We start from the raw sequence: 20,494 nt of genomic DNA on the forward strand, positions 1-20,494 counted from the left end.
GAAGTCCCTTTAATATTTCATGCAAAACTGGCTTGGTGATGATGAGCTCCTTTAGCTTTTTCTTGTCTGGGAAGCTGCTTATCTGTCTTTCAATCATAAATGATAGCTTTGCTGGTTTTAGGTGCTTGCTTTTCATCACTGAGTATTTTGTGCCAATCCGTTCTGGCCTGCAAAGTTTCTTTTGAGAAATTAGCTAACAGTCTTAAGGGATTCTCTTGTAGGTAAATAATTGCTTTTCTCTTGCTGCTTTTAAGATTCTTTCTTGGTCTTTTACCTTTGGCATTTTAATTATATTATGTCTTGGTGTGGACCTCTTTGGATTCATCTTGTTTGGGACTCGCTGTGCTTCCTGGGCTTGTATGTCTATTTTCTTCACCAGGTTAGGGAAGTTTTATGTCATTATTTCTTTAAATAGATTTTCAATTTCTTGTTCTCTTTCTTCTGCTTGTGGTACCCCTGTGATGCGAATGTTAGTATGCTTCATGTTGTCCCAGAGGCTCCTTAAACTATCTTTATATTTTTTAGCTTTTTTTCTTGTTGCTGCTCTGATTGGGTGTTTTCTGTTACCTTATCTTCTAAATCACTGATTTGATTCTCCGCTTCATCTAATCTACTGTTGATTCCCTCAAATGTATTCTACATTTCAGTTATTGTATTTTTCATTTTTGGCTGGTTCTTTTTTGTGTTTTCTACCTCCATTTTTATGTCTCCTCTTTGCTGAAATTCTCACTGAGATCACTGAGCATCCTTACAACCAGTGTTTTGAACTCTACATCTGGTAGACTGCTTGTCTTCATTTTGTTTAGTTCTTTTTCTAGAGCTTTGTTTTGATCTTTCATTTGGGACATTTCTTTATCTCCTCATTTTGGCTGCCTCACTGTGTTTGTTTCTGTGTATTAGGTAGAGTTGCTATGTTTTCAGGTCTTGGTAGAGTGGCCTTATGTAGTAGATGTCCTGTAGGGACCAGGGCACAGTCTCCCTGATAACCTGAGCCAGGTGCTCAGGTATGACACTTGTGTGGGTTGTGTGCTCTACTGTCCTAGTTGAGTCTTGACTGCTGTTGGCACATTAGTGGGAGTGGTTGACTCTTAGGCCGGTTGATTATGAGGAGTGGCCGTGATTACAGTGGAGGAGCTGTTGTGCAGGGGCTGACATTACAAAGTAGGATTTGCATTTGCAGGGATCTGGTGCCTGACAAGTCTGCCCTCTGAGTGTGTCCTTTGTGTAGGTGGTTGGGTGGTGCTTTGGTGTGTTCTGAAGCTGGCCACAGAGAGTGTTGCTTTTGGGGCCTCACAGGAGGAGTTCTGCTGAGGTCAAGGTCAGCCACTGCCTGTGCCCTGCCCAGAGCCACTTGATATGAGCTATAGGGTATCTGCAAATGGTTGCCACTTATGCTGAGCCTGGAGGTGGTTGAGAGAGGCTAAGCTATGAATTGAGGCCAGCTGTTGTTGCTAGTGCCAGACCTGGGAATGCTTTGTAAGAGGAATGTGGCATGCTGAGGTCAGATGCTGCTTATTTGGAAATTGTGAACCTTTGAGAGATTCTAGAAAAGTCCATAGCAAGAGGAAAATAGGCCGTTTGTATGGAAAAGCCACTGGAATCAGCTTAGGTTGGTCTGAAATTTGGGTGTGGCAGATTCTTAGGGAATCACTAGGGCAGAGTGACCAGTGTTAGCCAGGTTGATAGAGACTGAGATACTGAGGGATGGAGGAAAGTAAATCTTGGCTGCACACTGGGTGTGGGGAGGGCTCAACAAAGGAACAATGGATTCTTTCTACACTTCTGTCTGGGACAAATCTGCTCCTCAAACCCTCACCCTGAAGCCAGACAATTCAGTTCCTCACTCTATGACCCTGATGACTTTCAAGCTTCTGCTCCAGAGCTGAAACTCACAGTGAGTGAGCCCCTCAGTGAGTAAGTTTGAGCATGAGCACTTTAAGAGGAACACCTGGGCCTCCACCAAACTTCCATCTCACTCAGCCACGATCTCTGCTGGTTTTCACAGCCAAAAGTTTTGGATACATTTTCCCCCAGTTTTGGAGACCTTTTTTACCCTGGGCTAGATAGCCAGTTATGGATCTTATTCTCTTTGCTCCTCAGGGAGACCTTCACAACCAAGACATTCCTTCTGATTTTTCACCTCCACACATGGATGTGGGGCCTGCCCATTCCACATTTCCATCCTTCCTACCAGTCTCAATGTGGCTTTTGTGTGTGTATACCATTAGGTATTGGACTTCTGTTCAGCTACACTGCAGGCAATTCTCAGTGATAGTTGTTCTGTAGTTTAGTTGTAATTTTGATGTGGTCATGGGAGGAGGCGAGCACAGCATTTAGCTACTCCATCATCTTTTGAAGAATGTTTTAATAGCATTTTCAGATAATTGTGCCATTATTCTTTGATGTTATACCAAAACTTTACACATAGTAATTTCTTCAAAGTTAGCTGCAGTATCTACAGCTAATGTAGTCTGAAATTGTATTAATGAAATTTTATTTTCTGTTAGATTAAAATCCATTGATTTAATTGATACTTTAAATAGCAGTCACTACCTTTTTGGCACCAGGGACTCATGCTCCTATGAGAATCTAATGCCTGATGATCTGAGGTGGAACCGAGGCAGCGATGTTAGCGCCGGGGAGCAGCTGCAAGTACAGATGAAGCTTTGCTCACTTGCCCGCCGCTCACCTCCTGCTGTGTGGCCCAGTTCCTAACAGGCCACAGATCAGTACTGGTCCATGGCCCGGGGGTGGGAACCCCTGCTTTAAATAGATACTTTACAATTTGTTTTTATTTCAAGTGTTTTTTTCAAACAAATATGGTGTTTTATGAAAAAAGTAGCTGCTTCGGCTAGCTATCCATTAACACAAGTTCTTTTTCTTGAGACAACCATTGTTCTTGAATATGCACCTCTGGCTTTATGCATACTTCCCATTTCATCATTTAGAATATTTTAAAAATATTCAAATATTATAGTATGTAAATTAATAATTTTATTGCATCATCAGGGATGTTTGAAATTGGTACCTTTTTGTATTGTATGTGGTGGTGAAGAGCACAGTTTGGTGCTACTATCATAATTTATGCTAAGTCGCCAGTAGTCTTACTCACCACTTACTCTGCAAACAACACTTTGCTGTGATTTTGAAAATAGTTGTGACCTTATGAATCCCTGGACCTGACTTTGAGCACTGTGCATCTAATCTGTTGAAGTTATGATTGCCTTCTCATTTCCCAAGGCAGTGTTTTCCATCTTTCCTGATGGTGGCAATGCGAAGGAAAACCTAGAGAAGAAAATTGTTGAAATTAGAAGGTAGGAGAAGAATAGTAAGAAGAAAAGTGTGTGTATAGGCAAATCAGTTTAGGGGACTCCATCACGCTCCCACATAAGAAAATAGCCTGAAATTCATGAACATGAACATGAGTTTTGGTAAAGCAAGGCAGTATAACATTTCTATAATTCCTGATGATTTTACATGCAGTGATCAATAGGGCCCACCGCAGTTGACTTCTCTGTTTTAGTTGGCTCTGCCATTGGCATCCAAGCTGTAGAAGGATCACAATTAACTTCCAATCCTTCTCCACTGGTAGACCATTCTTTTGTTATTTAAAGCAAAGACACCTTAGGTTCCACACTTCTTAAGGCCTTTGTAATACCCTCTTGATACTTTCCTTAAGTTGATGTACCATTTAGGAAATTCTGAATGCCCATGAGTATCATCACCAATTACCTCCATTATTAATGGATACCCACTGTTACATTCAACATTCTATATTCCCATATTTCATGGATGTGTATTTTGAACCTCACATTTTTTTTCACTTTGCCCTTACCACTGTCCCTCCAAGTTTTTCCATTCGGCCCTGTGATTATTAACTGCTTTGTAAATCAGGCTACAAATCACTTTTTATTGCTTCTTCTCCATACTTCTGAAACAGCTACTATACCATGTTAATGTTACATTTTATATCCCAAAGAGAGGGGTTATGACCTACACGTACACTTTCTAACAGATTTATTTCACAGCCAGACTGCTAGGTCAATGAACCTCTTTATCTTGCAGCACCAGGAGCTTATTAAGCCCTGCTTTTCCAAACCAGTAGCACTTCAGAAAAATGTCAATGTAGGAAACCCTGATGGGGAGTAATCAGTTGAAATGTTTGACTTTTTAACAAAGGAGATATTGTATCTAGACTATTGTTTAATCCTCAGGCAATTACAGAACACATTAAAATAAACCCTTCGCTTTACTCTCAAACCCCACTTCTATGCACATGCACAGTAAGAAAATGTGGAGAGCAGCCTGGAGTTATATCTACTTTCCTTATTAGTGATTCTTGATTTGAGATTTTGTTTTATTTTTAAATTTGACCTTGATGTGCATCAAGGAGACACATTAGTGGTGCTAAAGCACCTGCTGACAAGACAGGTATCTGGGGAAAGAGTTGGGGAAATTCACACAGTAAAGTTAGAGAGCTGAGTGAGCATTCACCACAGAGAACGTTTGGAAAAGTCAATTTCAGAGCATAAAGAAAAAAGATGAACTTGTTCCTAGATCCAAGATCCATTCAAGAAAGGCAACTTGGCCCTAGGACAAAGGAAACTCTGGCAAGCCCATTTGCTATTTTAACTTTAAAACTTTATTTATGTGGCCCAAAAAATGAGCTTCTGTACACTGTAACAATAAGTGGGAAGGTAATCCAGAGCACAATCAAGAATGGATTAGACAACTGACAGTAAGTGTGAGAGGGTTTTATCTACCTTTCTTGTCTCTTCCCACGTTATACTTTGGGAAACAGTGGTCAACACTGTGGCTGTTGGTCACACTGTGGCTGTTTGTTGTAAGAGGATGAATTAGACTACACATTCAGTTCTGGTCTGGAACTTGAGTTAAGTAACTTGGTGAAGCCCAAAGTCATTCTAGAGCTGAGATGAGAATGATGGTGACCTGGTTCCCAATCCACTGCCTTTTCTATGACACTTTGAGGAGGCAGGAAAACATCACAATAGTGAATGGAATGGACTCTGGATGCATGTGGTGTGGTGCCTCTGCTTAAGAACTTATCAACTGCATAAATAGGTTGTAGAATTATATCACCGATTTGGGAAACAAATAACTCTATCACTGGCAACAGAAAAAATATAAATTATAAGTATATAATTTATATATATATATTTCAATTCCTGAGTGCTCTGGATTTTAGGCATTGGTCATTTTGCTTTATAGAGAGAATAAAGACTCTTGGATTATGCAAAGTTCATTAAAAGAGCTTTTTACAATCTCTGTATACTATATGTGTGAATATGTTTTTATGTTTATATAGTCTGTTTGGGGCTGGCTATTCTTTTTTCAATGATTTTCCAGTTTCCTGATGAGTGAGTAATATTTACTATTATATTTATAATGTTTTATAGCTTGTAGAACAAGTCTTCTCACATTATTTCTTTTACTATTTTAGTGAATTTCACCTGTGAAATCTTCTAGCTGAATTTGAGGATAATTTAGAATTTAGAATCACTTTATATATTCCATGAAAAAAATCCTAAGGAGATCTTAATTGCAGTTGTATCAAGCCTATAAAATAACTGGAAAGACTTTGTCTTTCTAGGCACGTGTTATTTCTATTCCTTTACTCAGATCTCCTCGGGATTGTTGCTGTCTCCTTACTGTGCAGTAGGGCTTCAGCCATCCTTTACCCTGAGGATACTATAATCAACCAGGCAATAAAATCTCAGCTCTGGAGCAGTTGAAGGTTTCCTGGCTTCCGTAGCTGGAATAGAGCCTCAGTGTTCTGTGTCCTCTCTCAGCAGTATCCTTTTTCCTTTCCCCTGCCATCATCTCCTTTCTTCAATCACCACTGTCAGAAACCTCTCCAATCTTGATGTTAAGTCAATTCCACTAAACTCAGTTGAAAGTTTCTATAATATGCTTTAGGCCGAACTCTTCTCTCTGATATTTGCATCATAATCAGACTCTTAGAGATTAAAAAAAAAAAAAGCATTTCAAACTGTGATAGCACAATTACATATTAGGATTCCAAATGAAGTCAAGAAGCCTGGGCCACTACAGCCATATCACCCTGAACATGCCCAATTTCCTCTGATCTTGGAAGCTAAGCAGGGGCGGGCCTGGTTAGTACTTGGATGAGAGATCACCTAGGAATACCAGGAGCTGTAGGCATTAAAAAAAAATTAAAAAAAAAAAAGAAGCCTAGGCCACAGAAAAATCCTTTGTCTCATTAGTCAATATACCCAATCCTGTTGCTATCCTGCAGAAGTCAATTCTTGTCTCCCCATCTCCAGTTTCCTTACGTGTAAAATGAGAAGGTGGGAGTCAATTAAAATTCCCTTTTGGCTCCAGTATTTGTAGTGAACAGAAGTTTTAGCTCACAAAACCACAAGTTTAAGCACTACACTCTTATTTTTTGGCAATTCAATTCAATTTTCCTTTTGTGTACCCGATATTCTGGTGGAAACACAATTCATCTAGAGTTTCTTCATCCTTTTCTTCCATGTATGTGCTTATGTTTCAGAGTCTTCTGAGACTTTAGGTCAGCTGTGTTGGGAGAAAGGGACACTGCTATCATTTTGTACAAATTAATAAAAGGACTCCTTCTAGAAAGATGGCTATTTAGAAAGCACCTTTCCTCCCACTGATTAGCTTGGGTCCAGGGCCACAACACAGCAGGCAGAGCAGGGAATCCATTCCAGTCCCCAATGGTCTCTGCAGTGAGCTGCCCTTTAACAGTGCACAACAGGCATTAATAGGGCTGGCAGCCCTGGGGATGGGATGGGCACCCCATACACTGCCCATGGATTTATGTCTGGAGTCAGGGTGTAGCAAGACTGTTGAGAGGTGGCAGGTCCTTGAGAAAGGGCCCTGGTGCTCTGCTTTCCTAGCAGAGTCTGTGGGAGGTAACCAGAACACAGGAACAAGATGGTCTATTGCAGACATTAGGCTGCAAACTAAAGCTTGGACTATCTTGCTGAGATCCCAATGCCACAGCTTTACACAATTCAAAGAAGGCACTAATGAAACTTACAAAGATTTCTCTGAGGTCTTGTCACCCATCTTCTCCAAGGCTATGTCCAGAAAATGGCTACAGTGTCTTTGCCTTCTGTTTCTGCCAATAATCCTGCTGCCCTCACTGTTCATAAAGGGTTTAGCTTAAAAAGAATGAGAAGAGGTATATTGATTTTTTAAAATATACAATTGTTTAACTGGCTATTCCAATTTTTATAACTTGTCATCTCTAAGAACTCTGTTTATTGTGATGATCTTTTATATTATGATTTTCCCCCCTTGTCTTCATCCCCCAGGGCTAGCTTGTGAAGGGGGCAGGCTAGATTCTTGTCCATAGTTGTGTGCTCTTATAAAATATTAGTTTCAACCATGTGAAACTGCCACTTTTTAGGTTAAAATTGTCAAATGTTAGTAATTTTGATTTGACCTAAATAAAATTACGAAACAAATAGCACAATAAAAATATTAGCAATATCAATATTCAATCCTCCTTTATTTCTATACTCTCTTTCGCTTCCCTTATCTGATGGGGATAGTTGGTCTTATACTCACCACCTCAGGAGATGGATGTGATAGGAGAGAGTTTTCTCAGGCTTTGGTGTCCCCAAAGCCCAATCCCTTAGGGAAGTGGTTTTCAACTAGAGTGGTAACAGGAGATTTATTGTCACAACTGGGGATGGGTGGGGATAATGCTACCAACATATAGCGGGTAGAGGCCAGAGATGATGCTAAACAAATTACAGTGCACAGGATAGCCCCAACAACAGAGAGATATTTGGCCTGAAAGGTCAATAGTGCAGAGGTTGAGAAATCCTGCCTCAGGGGAATTTAGGAAACTCAGAAGTAAACAAAATGTTTTGGAAAAACTTCAAGGAAGGGCAGATTCCCTCTCTCCCACACATCCTTTTTCCACCAAGACTACAAAAATATTATGTCAAACTAGGAGGGAGAGAGAGAGACAGGAGGCATCTTTTATGTTCTCTAGGAATGTATTTGGAATTTGAGTACAAGTAAGCATTAGGAACTACAAAATATGCTGGACATGTTTTGTAAAACATTTCAGAATAAAGTGTGGAATTAGCTTTTCTGTTCGATTCATTCTTAGTGATTATTTATTCACTGACAATAAGTAGTTTTTTGAATGCCACTTTCTCTAGGGTTTTTATGGTGCTATAGACAGGAACTAAGGTTTAGGAGAGAGTGAGCATCTAGACATACTTCCAGACTGCTAGAAGTATCTTGAATATTTCATCTCTGATTTTAACATGCACAGGATTTTCAACTGCTTGTATTTTGACATGTGTTTATGTGACATAGAATTAACAAATAATGTTTATTCATTAATCCAACACCTCAAATTCAGGTTATGCACAGCTCTTCTCATTAACCCTCTATCTTTTCATGGCATCAGCTGAAATAAACCACTCGGGAAATTACAATTGCCTTTAAAAGTTAATCACGAATTAGAAAAGAATCTAAAAGAATGGGGTAACAAATTACAAAAGCAAGAATGATGTGTATGCTTAATTTAAATATTCAAAATTCAAATTAACTTAATATGTATTTATTTGCACAAAGGTTCTCATTTTTCTAATATTTAAAAAAGGTTTCCTGAGTGACCTTAAACTAAAACAAGGTTTTGTATTTTTTAAAATTGTGTGTTTGGGATTGTGGGCTAGGAGAAGGAGAAGGGAGCAGAAATAGTACAAAATTTGCCCTGAAAAAAGTTAGTTCTTTTTCAGAGGATATAAAAATTCTTCATACTCTTGAATTTATATAAAAAGTAAGTTGGAAAGGACCAATGTTCTAAATGACTATCTTTAAGAAAACTTCTATTTCTGTGGTGGAGATTCTGGCATAAAGCTTTCTAACATTAATTGTGATGATAATGAACATTAAATGAATTTGACTTATTAAATTTTAAGGAGTTTTGAAAGTTAGTTGTTAAATAGAGCCATTATTAAAAATCAAATTATATAAACTCAGAATTAAATACATTATATTAGAGACAAAGTTAATAAATACTCAAAGTGCATCAATGACTAATTATTTTATTACGTTTTACTGTTATGTATTTTCTTTGTAGGATGGATACGTATATTATCTAATGGTGTGCTATTGTGCATCTCTTCCTAACATTACATTCACTGACATCCATGGTGGGAGAATTTACACTATGAAATTTGGCAAATGCTATCAATCAGACCTTCCTTACTCTACCCATCCTCTCTCCACCGACCATTAAACATTTACCAGTACACCAATGATAATAACTATAATAACATAAGCAAGGGAGCCTGAGAAGCCTCTGCCATTTTATCAAATAAGTTGGAAAACCAAAGCATGCTGACTTAATTGATGATAAATACAAAGGCCTCCATTCTAAGCCAAACACACACAGATTAGGCTGTGAATGGTAACGCTCTTCTAGGCATTTCAGCCTTGTTCCTATGATGGAAGGAAAAATGTCCTACTGTAGATTACAACAGACTAGAGAGCATTTGAATTGGGGAGATGATGAGGTAAGACTAAAAAACTAAGAACAGGTAACAGTGAAACGCTTAGACTCTCTGACTCCAAGTCTGCTTTGTTCAATAGTTTCTGCTTAGTCTTGCATGTAGACCTGCTAATCATTAGAGAAATCCTGCTTGAGGCTTGAGTATTGCAAAAAACAGAAAGTGCCTCTCTCTGGAGATAAAGAAAGTATGTATTGTTTATCAAAGATTTATAAGAAGTTTGCAACAAGACTCAAATGGGCTAGGGTCAACAGATTAAGCCCAATCTTCCTTGGACCCCTGCTGGCACCCAGATGTATGCAGTAGTATATTACCTCATGTCCCTCTCATGTTCCCTTCCCTTGATATAAAATAAGTCTGAACTCTGTACTTTCTTAAAATGGGTTTGAGATACCACTAGTTTCCCCATCATCTCAGTTGGTGCCTTCTCGATCAATAAACCTTTCTTTGGTCCAAACTCTGATGTTTTGGGTTTTGACCTTTTGAAGAATCAGGCATACAGACTTTGGGCCAGTAACAAGCAGAGTCTTCACTTCACTGTGGTTTGTCGTGTGACTCTGGACAAGTCACTTCATCCCTCTGACTGGATATTCAAAGGATTTAGACAGCAGTGAAATGACCAGAATTACCTTTTAGAAAGACCCCTCTGGTGTCTGGATGGAATTTGGGGGTCAAGGGTATCCTGGAAACAGGGAGACTGATTAGGATGTTGTAACTTCTCATCACAGCAAGAAATTGAAGACTGAGGACTGAGGGCAGTGGGCAGTGTCTTAAGGCACACTGCCAAAAACATAGTAAGCACTCAATAATTACCTAGTCCGTAAGAGAAAAGGTGGTTCAATCATGTTAGGACTGGTTTTGCTTCAAGGCAATAGAACGAGCTGAATTAGATCTGCATGACTTCCTAGCCCATTTCTCAATTTGGGTTATGGTTAGTTTTCTACAAAGTGCTTTCATACATGTATTGAGAGACCTTTTCTCATAATAAGTGAAGAAAATGAGCTGTTATAATACAGAGTAGTAACTTTCAACCAAGATCCAACATGAGAAATACATTTTTCAGCATAATTCAGTGTATGTATGTATATAAAAATGTGTTTAAAGATAAAAATGAAACATTTGCGTAAAATAGTATTACCTTAATTGTGTGTAATGCGCATGAATATTTTTTATTCTATTTTATTTAATTATAAAGTGCTGTGCAAGGCTCTCTAAACTGATTTCATGACCCAACAATGAGTCAAAACCCATAAATTAGAAAGCACCTTTCTGGCGGGATAAGAAAATGTCATTTATGTATTTCATTCAGACATACCACATTAGTATGAACAATAAATGTCACAGAAAATATCATAGTCACAGAAAATATCATCATGCCACCAAAAGGTCTACAATTCATCCTCTTTGCTAATATAGTAATTTTTGATGATATGTCTTTGTCCTGCCCAGGGATGTGCCAAACATGACAGTTTAGTCAGCGGCATTGTTAGAACTCTGTCTCATCATATGTGTGTAACCCACTTTTACAGTAAGAGCCAGCAGTGATTCTTCATCTAGGGAACTCCCCCAAATGACACTAAACTTTCCCATCATGTTTTCACCTACAAGTAAACTTAAACAAAACCAAAATCACTTCAGAAACTCTAAGATAAGAACATGGAAACAATATGGTAAATTGTGCTCGGCACTGTGTTGTCATATATAGCACCGGTGGTTTCTTGGTCATCCTGCAGCCCTCCTAAACTACATTGCCTCTGCAAATCCCAACAGAATTTAAGGCACACTTTACATTTATGGAAATATATGACATGAAAAAATTGATTCATTTCTTCATTGGCTTAGGTCACATAAGTATAAATTAAGGACACTGATATTAAGGGTAGATATATAGGTAAAGGCAAGGTGGATTATCCATTTTGATCACATACTTGAAGATTGATCCATTGTAATAAATTAATTGTTCAAGCTCTGCATCTTTAACTCCCTGTGTCATTCTTCCCAGGTAGTACAATGATCCTTATCGATCTGTTGGCCTGGTCCCAGGACCTGCTTTGCATATATTCATGGTTCCTGGAGATAGATATCATAGGTTCTGACCCATGATTAGTGATCATTGTGTAGAACTTTAGATTCTTTTGTAAAAGGGAATCAAGATGATTCTGTCAATAGCCACTTCTCACTGGAGTCAATAGAACTCCAGAAAGTCCTTCTCACTGAGACACCCAATGATGGCAAAAGCCTTTGCTCTTTAGGCATTACTGTTAAACACAGTTTACTGAATGATTACTGTGCTGGAGGCTTTGGGATTCCAATTTTTAATGAGCCAAAACTGTTTTGATTAATTATATTATATTATGTTGATAGGAACTTAGGAAATGCTTCAGGTGGCTAGAAAACAGGCCTGGAACTTTAAGTAACAAATGCTTGGATAGACTCAAGCATTCTGAGTTTTCCTGTGCTTAATATGTTACATTGCTATGTTGATATGTAATATCACAGATGGTAATATTAGTCATGAAAGAACAAAGAAGCCAAGTTCATAGCCAAATGAAAGTTAAAAGGAGGGTACAAAAAGTGAACTTACCCCACAGACAGGTTTTTCTTATTGAAAACGTCTGAAACACCATCGAACACCTTCCCAAGATCCATGTGTTGGCACAAGCAGATGGGGAAGACTGTAAATCTCCCAAATGGCTTAGCTCCCACTCAAGGACTAAAGCAAGGAGTGTGGTGAAATCAAATTCGGCAATGAATGGATGATCCTAATTTAACAGTGGGCAGCCTGCCCACAAATTCTCATGCAAACCAGTGGTGGCTTCCTCTTTTTTTAATTAACTACATAGCCTTTTCCAACCAGAAGATTTAAATGTTTACTTCTGTTTTTTTGCGTCATTTGCATTTCTTTTGATTCTAAAAAGAAATTAACCCCTTAGGCTTATGAGGGCATCCTTTTGAAGAAACATACAAATTTGGAAAAAAAATTACCAAGTGAAGCTCTCAATTCACTGCACATATTCCTGTCCAGCTAAATAAGATGATTGGTATTTTAAATGATAACAATAGTGGAGTAATTTATATGCAATAGTCAATGTTTCTTGAAAAGCCAGGCAGTAGAGATCAGAATCTAGATTCAAGTAATGCTGCTTTTACTAAAAAACAAAAACAAAAAAGAAAAAAAATTCTGTAAATCTCTAAGAAGGAAGAGCAGATTAGATTTTGAGTCATGTAGAACAATATGAAAGGTAAATTTCTTTTCCACTTGAGAAATTACACAGAATTCTTCTCCTCATCTTTCAGATTAAATGTAGGAGGTAAAAAGAAAAGAGGAGTATTTCACCTACTCAGTATGCCTATTGTTGATTCATTTTGACAGAAGCATTCTCCTTGTCTTAAGCACCTGGGCTGTGATTAAGAGAGGGCAGGATAGCTGACTCTGACTACAGGAGCTATATTTGGAGGCTGTAGCAACAGAGAAGAAGGGCTGGCTTGGGTACTCTAAATGGTTGTAGTACAGAATAATTAGATGGAATTGTACACGGAAAAAATTTGTTAGAGTTACCAAAAATATTTCTTAACGAGAAGCCTGTTGTGCTCTGAAGTAGTCAAAGGGATGCAATGAATATTTCATCTCTTGAAACATTTAACAGAGAAAGGGATGCAGGAATAGAAAGTATATCTTAGAGCTATTTTCTGTTGGATAAGAGCGAAGATCATCCATCTTCCTGGCCTTTATTTCGGCCTCAACTAATAGAGTTGGGAGACGAACAGCACAGATGCCGTAAACCATATCATCAAGAGAGGTCAGATTTTCGGATGTGAACCGTGGAGATAAATGTTATTTCTATGCCTTATGAAGTGAAAAAAACAAATGTTAACTTTTTCTGCTAGTTTCGTATAGCAGATCATTCTACTGAAAATGCTAAAGGTATTTCTAGTTCTAGAAAAATAAACAGTAAAATTTGAGTTTATTAACATTGAGTGCAGATGGTTTATGGAGCATAAAGGGATGGCACTAATAAAGTTTTGAGGATGAAAATGATTTAGGGGACTGGTTATGAGAGAAGGAAAACCTAAAGAGAAGGTACCATTTCAGAGAAGGGAAGATAGCATGGACTTTGTGATCTTATTCTGCACAACACTATAATTATCAGTTAGTTAAATCAGGCTTTATACACTATGATTTATTTAACTAATTTTTTTTTCTACTTTTTAACTGGTTGGTTGGCTTTAAGTCTTAGCGATGTGTCTACTAAAGGACATAATTAGCTAAATTATCTTTTGGTGTATTATGGAGAAGTTTTCAAATTTTGCCAAATTGCAGTTTGTCGTTCAGTAGGTCTGGGGATATAGTCTGATAGTCTGAGATTATGCACTTCCAACAAGCTCCTATGTGATGCTGATACAGCTGGTCTGTGGACCAAACTTTTAGTTAGGTATTATTCCATTATTGCCTGCTCTTAATTTCACATTCTTCTGTAGAAACAAACTAGTAAAAGATATTTCTCTTGTTTAATATATGAGGTATGAATTAAATGTTATATGTCATTATTTTTCATTATGTTTCACAGTCTTCGTGTTTCTAGAGCCATATCAAAACTTTGACAGCATATTATAAAATCATTTAAATCCAGTTGTTCCCAACCCTGGCTGCACATTAGAATCACCTGGATACCTTTTGAAAAATACAAATATCCAGCCCCTACTCAAAGCCAATTAAGAATTTCTAGGAGTGAAGTCATAATATCATTTTCCCCCCATTTTTTTATTAGAAAAATTTTCAAATTTACAGAAAAGTTGAAAGAATAGTATGCTGATTACCCATATACCCACCATGTTGAAAGAATAGCTTAATGATCACCCATACACTCACATACCTAGATCCAATCACTGCCATAATTATTTAACTATATGTTTTTGCTTTAACTAAATCTATGGTTCTCAAGCAAGGGCAATTTTGCCCTCCAGGGAACATTTAGTAATGTCTTAAGACATTTTTGGCTGTCACAACTTGAGGAAGGGGGCAGTATGTGATACTGATATCTAGAAGGTGGAGGCCAGGGATCCTATTAACCATTCTATAATGCAAAGGACAGTCTCCTACCACAGAGAGAATTATCCAGCCCAAAGTGTCAATTGTGGCTAAGTTGAGATACCTTGATCTAAATATGATTCATACTGAACTATTTAAAAGTTGTAGACATCTTCACTTTTCACTCATGAATACTTTAGTATCTCCAAAAGTGATGTTCTCCCATATAACCACCATGTCAATATCACACTGAGAAGGATGAACAATGGTTCCTTAATATCTTCTAATAGTGAGTCAATATTAAAATTTTTTCAATTGTACTCTAAATAATTTTTATGTTTTTTTTTTTAAACCACAATCAAATTCAGATTTGTGTATTGCATTTGTTTTATGTTTTGGGGTCTTTAAAATCTAGAACGGTCTTGTAATTTTTTTTTTTTTTTTACTTTAAGAGATTGATCCAGCTGTCCCGCATTGTGGGTGTAATTGAATTATTTCCCTTTGTTTCTTAACTTGTTTTTCTATCCCCTGTATTTCCTGTGAAGTAGATGTTAGATGTATATAAAGACTTCATTATATTCAAATTAAATATTTTTAGCAAGAATATTTACGGTGACTCCATGTACCTAATATTGCATTATAGCAGGAGCTACATAATTCCTGGTTTCCTCTCTTGTAGTATTGCTATATTTCATCACTTGGTTCAGGCAGTTAACTCTCTCATTTTAAGATCTATTTTCCCCTTTGTGATTAGGAAATCTCTTTGGGATAATTCTTTGGAACCTGTGAATATCCTATACCCAACAAATTTTAGCTAATAGTTTTGGTACCCACTAATGTTTCTTGCCTGAACCACTGGCAGTTGCAGAAAATTTGATTTCTTTATGTATTAATATAATAAATTAGCATAAATAATTTATGGAATTGTTAACTGTTAGATGGCAGATGGATTGAAAGCCACCAAGTTGAAATCCGTACCTTCATTTATTATAAAGAAGATGATTTTTAAATTTTATAACCTCCATTTGTTAGGTAGATTCTCCTATGAGAAAAGACTCTTTCTTTTATCATTGGGAAATCAAATACAGTTTCTTCTAAAAAGTCAGGATAAATGTTGAATTCTTTCTTTTAACTCTCAATTTCCAGAATAGATTTCAGTATAAAAAGTTGATGTTGTAGTCACTTTTTGATTAGTCATTTCTAATACTGACTTTTATGAATGCCAGGATGTGGCCAAAAATACTTGGAAATAACAGGGAGTATCATAAATTTTCTCTAATCAGAAAAAAAACCAAGATTTTCTTTTCTTTAAAGTAAACTTTGAAAACATCATGTACATTCATAGATATTTTGATGCATTTAGATGTGAACCTCTATTGAATTTTAGAAAGGTAATATATCATTAGCAAAGATACTTGGGGAATATCACTATTAAATGGAAGTTGAAATGAAAGTCATCAAATTGAAATCTATTCCTTCATAATTTGGACTATGTTTGAATAGCCTGTTTAGTCTCTCCTAAACCCATGGGTAGTAAGTAATGTGTGAAAGCCAAACTTTTTTCAGATAACAGTTGAACAAATATTCAGTCAGGTTCTTAGATTAAAATATTGTTGTGTTTGGAAATCATCTTTTTCCATAATGAAAAATAAACATCACAGGAAGCAACTGCAATCAGTTTTAACCTTTTGTTTCAAAGCCTCGAAGTTCTTTATTTCTGAGCCTAGAGTCTCATCTCAGTTGCTTTTCTTTGGGAATAGCAATATTTAGTCCACTGGCAGTTTTTAATTCACTTTGACATGCTACACCAGATTCTTAGACCAAACCCCAAACCTAAACCTGGGAAAGTAAATGTTAGTTCTTTTAATTCATTATCTTAGGTCTGACCATAATGAAAAACCCTTCCTTCAGTTTATAACATGGTAAATTTGTTTTTATGATGAATAAATGGGCACTTATCACCAAAAACTTGCAGGCATCATCCAGATGTTGCCAAAGTTGAGTGAGCACATGGAACTGGTCACATGGAGGCTTCTGTTGACTGAATGCACAATCTGGAAAGAAGATGCATTTTTTCAAGGTCTGGAAATTTTAATAGTGTCTGGCAGCTACTTCGTTTTCAAGATAATCCTGTCACTGTTTCTGGTTATAGGCAGAGGTGGGGGTGGGGTACCAAAAGCAATGGTTTGGTGGCTTGCTGAAACTGGGTGGAGATGTTGTTATGTTGGCGCCTGGAGCATGAGCACAAATAAGCTTTAGAGTAAGGAACCTGTGATTGTGTTACTGTCGGTCATTTAAGGACCTAAATGGTGTGGGTGTGATGAAAGAGGGAGAGGGAGAAAGAAAAAAGAGAATGAGAAAATGAGTTCTGTGGACACAAAAGCAATTGGTTAATGCAGTCAAACTTTCACTTTTTAAATAATGGTTTGGTTAGGTCCTTAATCCATAGCCAAGTGACTCCCTGAGGACTTATTAATTCATTATTTTATCTTTTAAAGATGTGTAATCAAAGCAATGATTCTAAAATTACAAAACCGTCCTCCCAGTCAACTTTGGCTTGGTATATAAAGTTTGATAAACTGACTACTTTGTTGTTATGACTCGGCCAGTACTGTGTCCTGCCTCTCACTCTTGTTCTGCCACTGGTGGCAGAGGAGTAGACTGCCACCAAATATTACTTGTTCATGCTCTAAAGAAATAAAAAAACACTGAGCAACTGACTTTTCAATTTTATTTTCATTGAACTGAGAGATTCCCTTTATTCTTCCTTACAGAACAGGCAGAAGCAGAAATAGACTACTTCCAGATGGGTTTTCCTCCATGATCATTTTGATCACCTTGTTTGTTCTGCTGAGGCAAAATGCTAATTTTACCCTGAAATTAAAAAGCCCCATGACAAAATCAACAACACAGACTAGTGATTTAAATGTTTGTTAATATATATATAAAACCTGTGAGAGGTCCTTTGGTTAATGGCAGAATTGCACTTTTGAAGCACTTCTTTCTCCTTAGAAAGGCCCTCTCATTGAAGGAACTAATTTTAGAAATATCATTGATCTTGGCTACCAGCTAGGAGGACCTAACACTTTATCCTTCTCTTTTCAAAATTATATATGTATTTAATTATGTACATAATATAATACCTGTGTATATAATTATTTAGCATATTATATATATAATATGAACACTTAAGCTTAGACCTTGTAATGTACAAAATAAAAATGGTTAGGATCCAAAGAGGAAACATCATGAAAAACATAGTAGAAAAAAAATGATTTGTGCAAATTGCAGTATCCATTGATCAATGTTTTCTGTAAGTTTCACAGGGTCCTGCACTAAGAACCATAAGATCAGAGTGAAGAAATTTGAATTGTAGGCCACTACAAACTTTCTCAAGAGTGACCCCCAATTTTTGCCTGCAAGCCCTATTACTTTGTACTTGATGAAATCACCCATTAATTCAACAGATATTTATTAGATACTGTGTGCCTAACATTATGGCAGATTTTTAGGATTAAAAAATAATAACGACAAAAAAAGAGCCTTCTGGGAAATTTCCATCACATAGATTTATAGCTAGTAAATTTAATCATGAGTTATGGGTGCTACAATAAAAATAAATTCATAGGTGGTAAAGGGTCAAACAAAAGAGAGGCAAATTCTGTTTCCTGATCAACCTAGTTTCAGGTAGCATGGAAATTTGAAATTGACAATTAGAGCTGCTGCTACATCCAAATAGTTACTACTTTTTTCAATAGTGGAAACAATTTTCTGAACACAGGTTCCTATGTGGTTAGAAGTGAACAGTGCAGATACTTTTTTGCTTTGTTTTGTTTTGATTTCTTCTTGAGGAAGTATTTGCTTTTACATTTTCCTTTATCTACTCCTAGAATAAACAGAGGCACAAAGAATCTGTGGGTACAATGATGGCATCATTTGACACAGAAGGGAAACCAAGACTTTGATACTCAGGAAGCAACCTGGAAGTGACAGGTGCCAGCAGGGAGGGAAGATGATACAAAAAGGACACAGAGAAAAAAAGTTGAAAAGAAAAAAAACCTCAAAAAAATAAGAAATATGTTTTTATTATTAAAAAATGATTTAAACTACAGGAGTTTAAAATTATGCTAAGCCCTCAAGAGCAGGGAAGATAAGAGCACATTCTATTTGAAGAAGGATCTTTATGCTGAGGAGGTCGTATGATAAAATCTGTTATGAATTCTCTAGCTCAACATTATATTAACACATAGGGGCTTATTTTCAAAGGGGTCCAAGTGAAGCAAGTCACCCTACTCCCATAAATAAATAGGAGTTGTGTGTCTGAAATTCCTCAAAGTGCTAAAAGAATTTGTCCCTTTAATGTCATTATATATTTTAATCATTTGAAACCAGTTCATAGCAGACATGAAAGTAGTTTGTCCACAGACGAGTTCCCAAGTCGAACAGTACCAACAAGCCCCATTTACACAATTCCCTTGCGTTGGTGAACTTTCTGAGCTTTCTTCTGTGGTTCACTTAGGAGTTTCTAAGGGTGTACAGGGAGCATAATTACAATCCACTGTGGGTGGCAGAAACCCTGAGGAGTCCCTTAAATGCTCTCTGTTTCAGGAGGCTATGCTTCAAAAAATGGCAAGGAACTTCTCAGTTTAACTTAGACAACAGTCCACTTCCATTTTGGAGCTGGACATCTTAAATTTATAATGGCTCCTCTGTCTGCAAGACTGCAAGAGAATCAAAGGAGTAAGGAGACCTGCGTTGTCTCCTCCCCTTGGAGCCCTACTTTTCACTGGTCTCAGAACTCTTGCCTCTTCTCCCTCCCTTTTTTTCCTTCTCCCTTCCCTCTTTTTAATCTTTTCTTTTCTTGGCTTCCTTTATCTTTTCACGTTCTCTTATCCCTGTTGGATCACACAGAACTAAGAACAATGCAGTTATTTTATATGAAAATTTAAAGAAGCAAACTGAGAACTAACTACTTGCATGGACATCAGTCAAAACCTTCCCAAATATTGCTCCATATGAAATAAAATGACATGTTCAAAGTTAGAAGCTGCAGAGTCTGATTATGCTTAGACTAGAAATGTCACTTCAGGGTGGAAAGCCCTCTCTAGTAAGGGTGGCTCTACTCAATCCACTTATTCCCAACCTTGCTCAATGTGGGAAACAACTGACCACCAAGAAGTTATCATACTGGCCCCTCCTACGTCCCTCTTTCTTTTGTGAATAATGAAAACTCAGTTTCTTATTTTCTCACCTAACTTCCCTGAGGAGTCTCATTGCCTGAGGAAAAACTGTGACTCAGTGACCTCTACTAGTTTAGGTTTGTCCTATGATCCACTTCCTGTTCTCTTCCGTGGTGAGCACGATGGTTGTCATCCCGTCACTAGATAACATTGGTCCAAGCCCACCACGGACATTTTATCGCCTTGCTAGATACGGATGCGGAGATGAGTAAGCCCAGGGCAGTTTGGGACAGAAAAATATAAGAAGAGGCTTACTTTGGAAAGGGATTCCAGACTCCACCTCTCCCCACCACCAATCACATTGCTCCATTGCTGCTGGCAGCCATCTTAGGACCATAAAGCAATCAGTGATAGGATGAAGATGATGATCCAATGAGAGAGGAAGGAACAAGAAAGAAATGGTACCATGTCCAGCAATGGTTTACCCAAGGCTGAAACTTATCTCACCTCTGGAAAATAATGTTCCCTTATTTAAGTCGATTGATCCCAGGTCTATTAAATTAAGCCAGATGCATCCAAGTTGATATACTTTCTAATTAGAAAAATAAAAAAGTTTTTACCTTTTTACCTTCTTTCCTTTTTTATGTCTCCCTCCCTCTCTTCTGCTCTCCCTCACTCCCTTTCTTTTTTTCTCTTTCCTGATGTTGGCTAGCGACAAGTACCTAGGGTGACTAACTCTCCTC

At 37.4% G+C, this 20,494-nt stretch overlaps 1 pseudogene; it reads left to right on the plus strand.

The window, feature by feature from the left end:
* The first annotated feature begins 6,064 nt into the window (after positions 1-6,064).
* On the plus strand, positions 6,065-6,183 carry LOC120591893 (uncharacterized; annotated as a pseudogene).
* The last annotated feature ends 14,311 nt before the right edge of the window (positions 6,184-20,494 follow it).

This window comes from Pteropus medius, unplaced genomic scaffold, assembly GCF_902729225.1.
Source record: "Pteropus medius unplaced genomic scaffold, Ma_sr-lr_union100, whole genome shotgun sequence".
NCBI lineage: Eukaryota > Metazoa > Chordata > Mammalia > Chiroptera > Pteropodidae > Pteropus > Pteropus medius.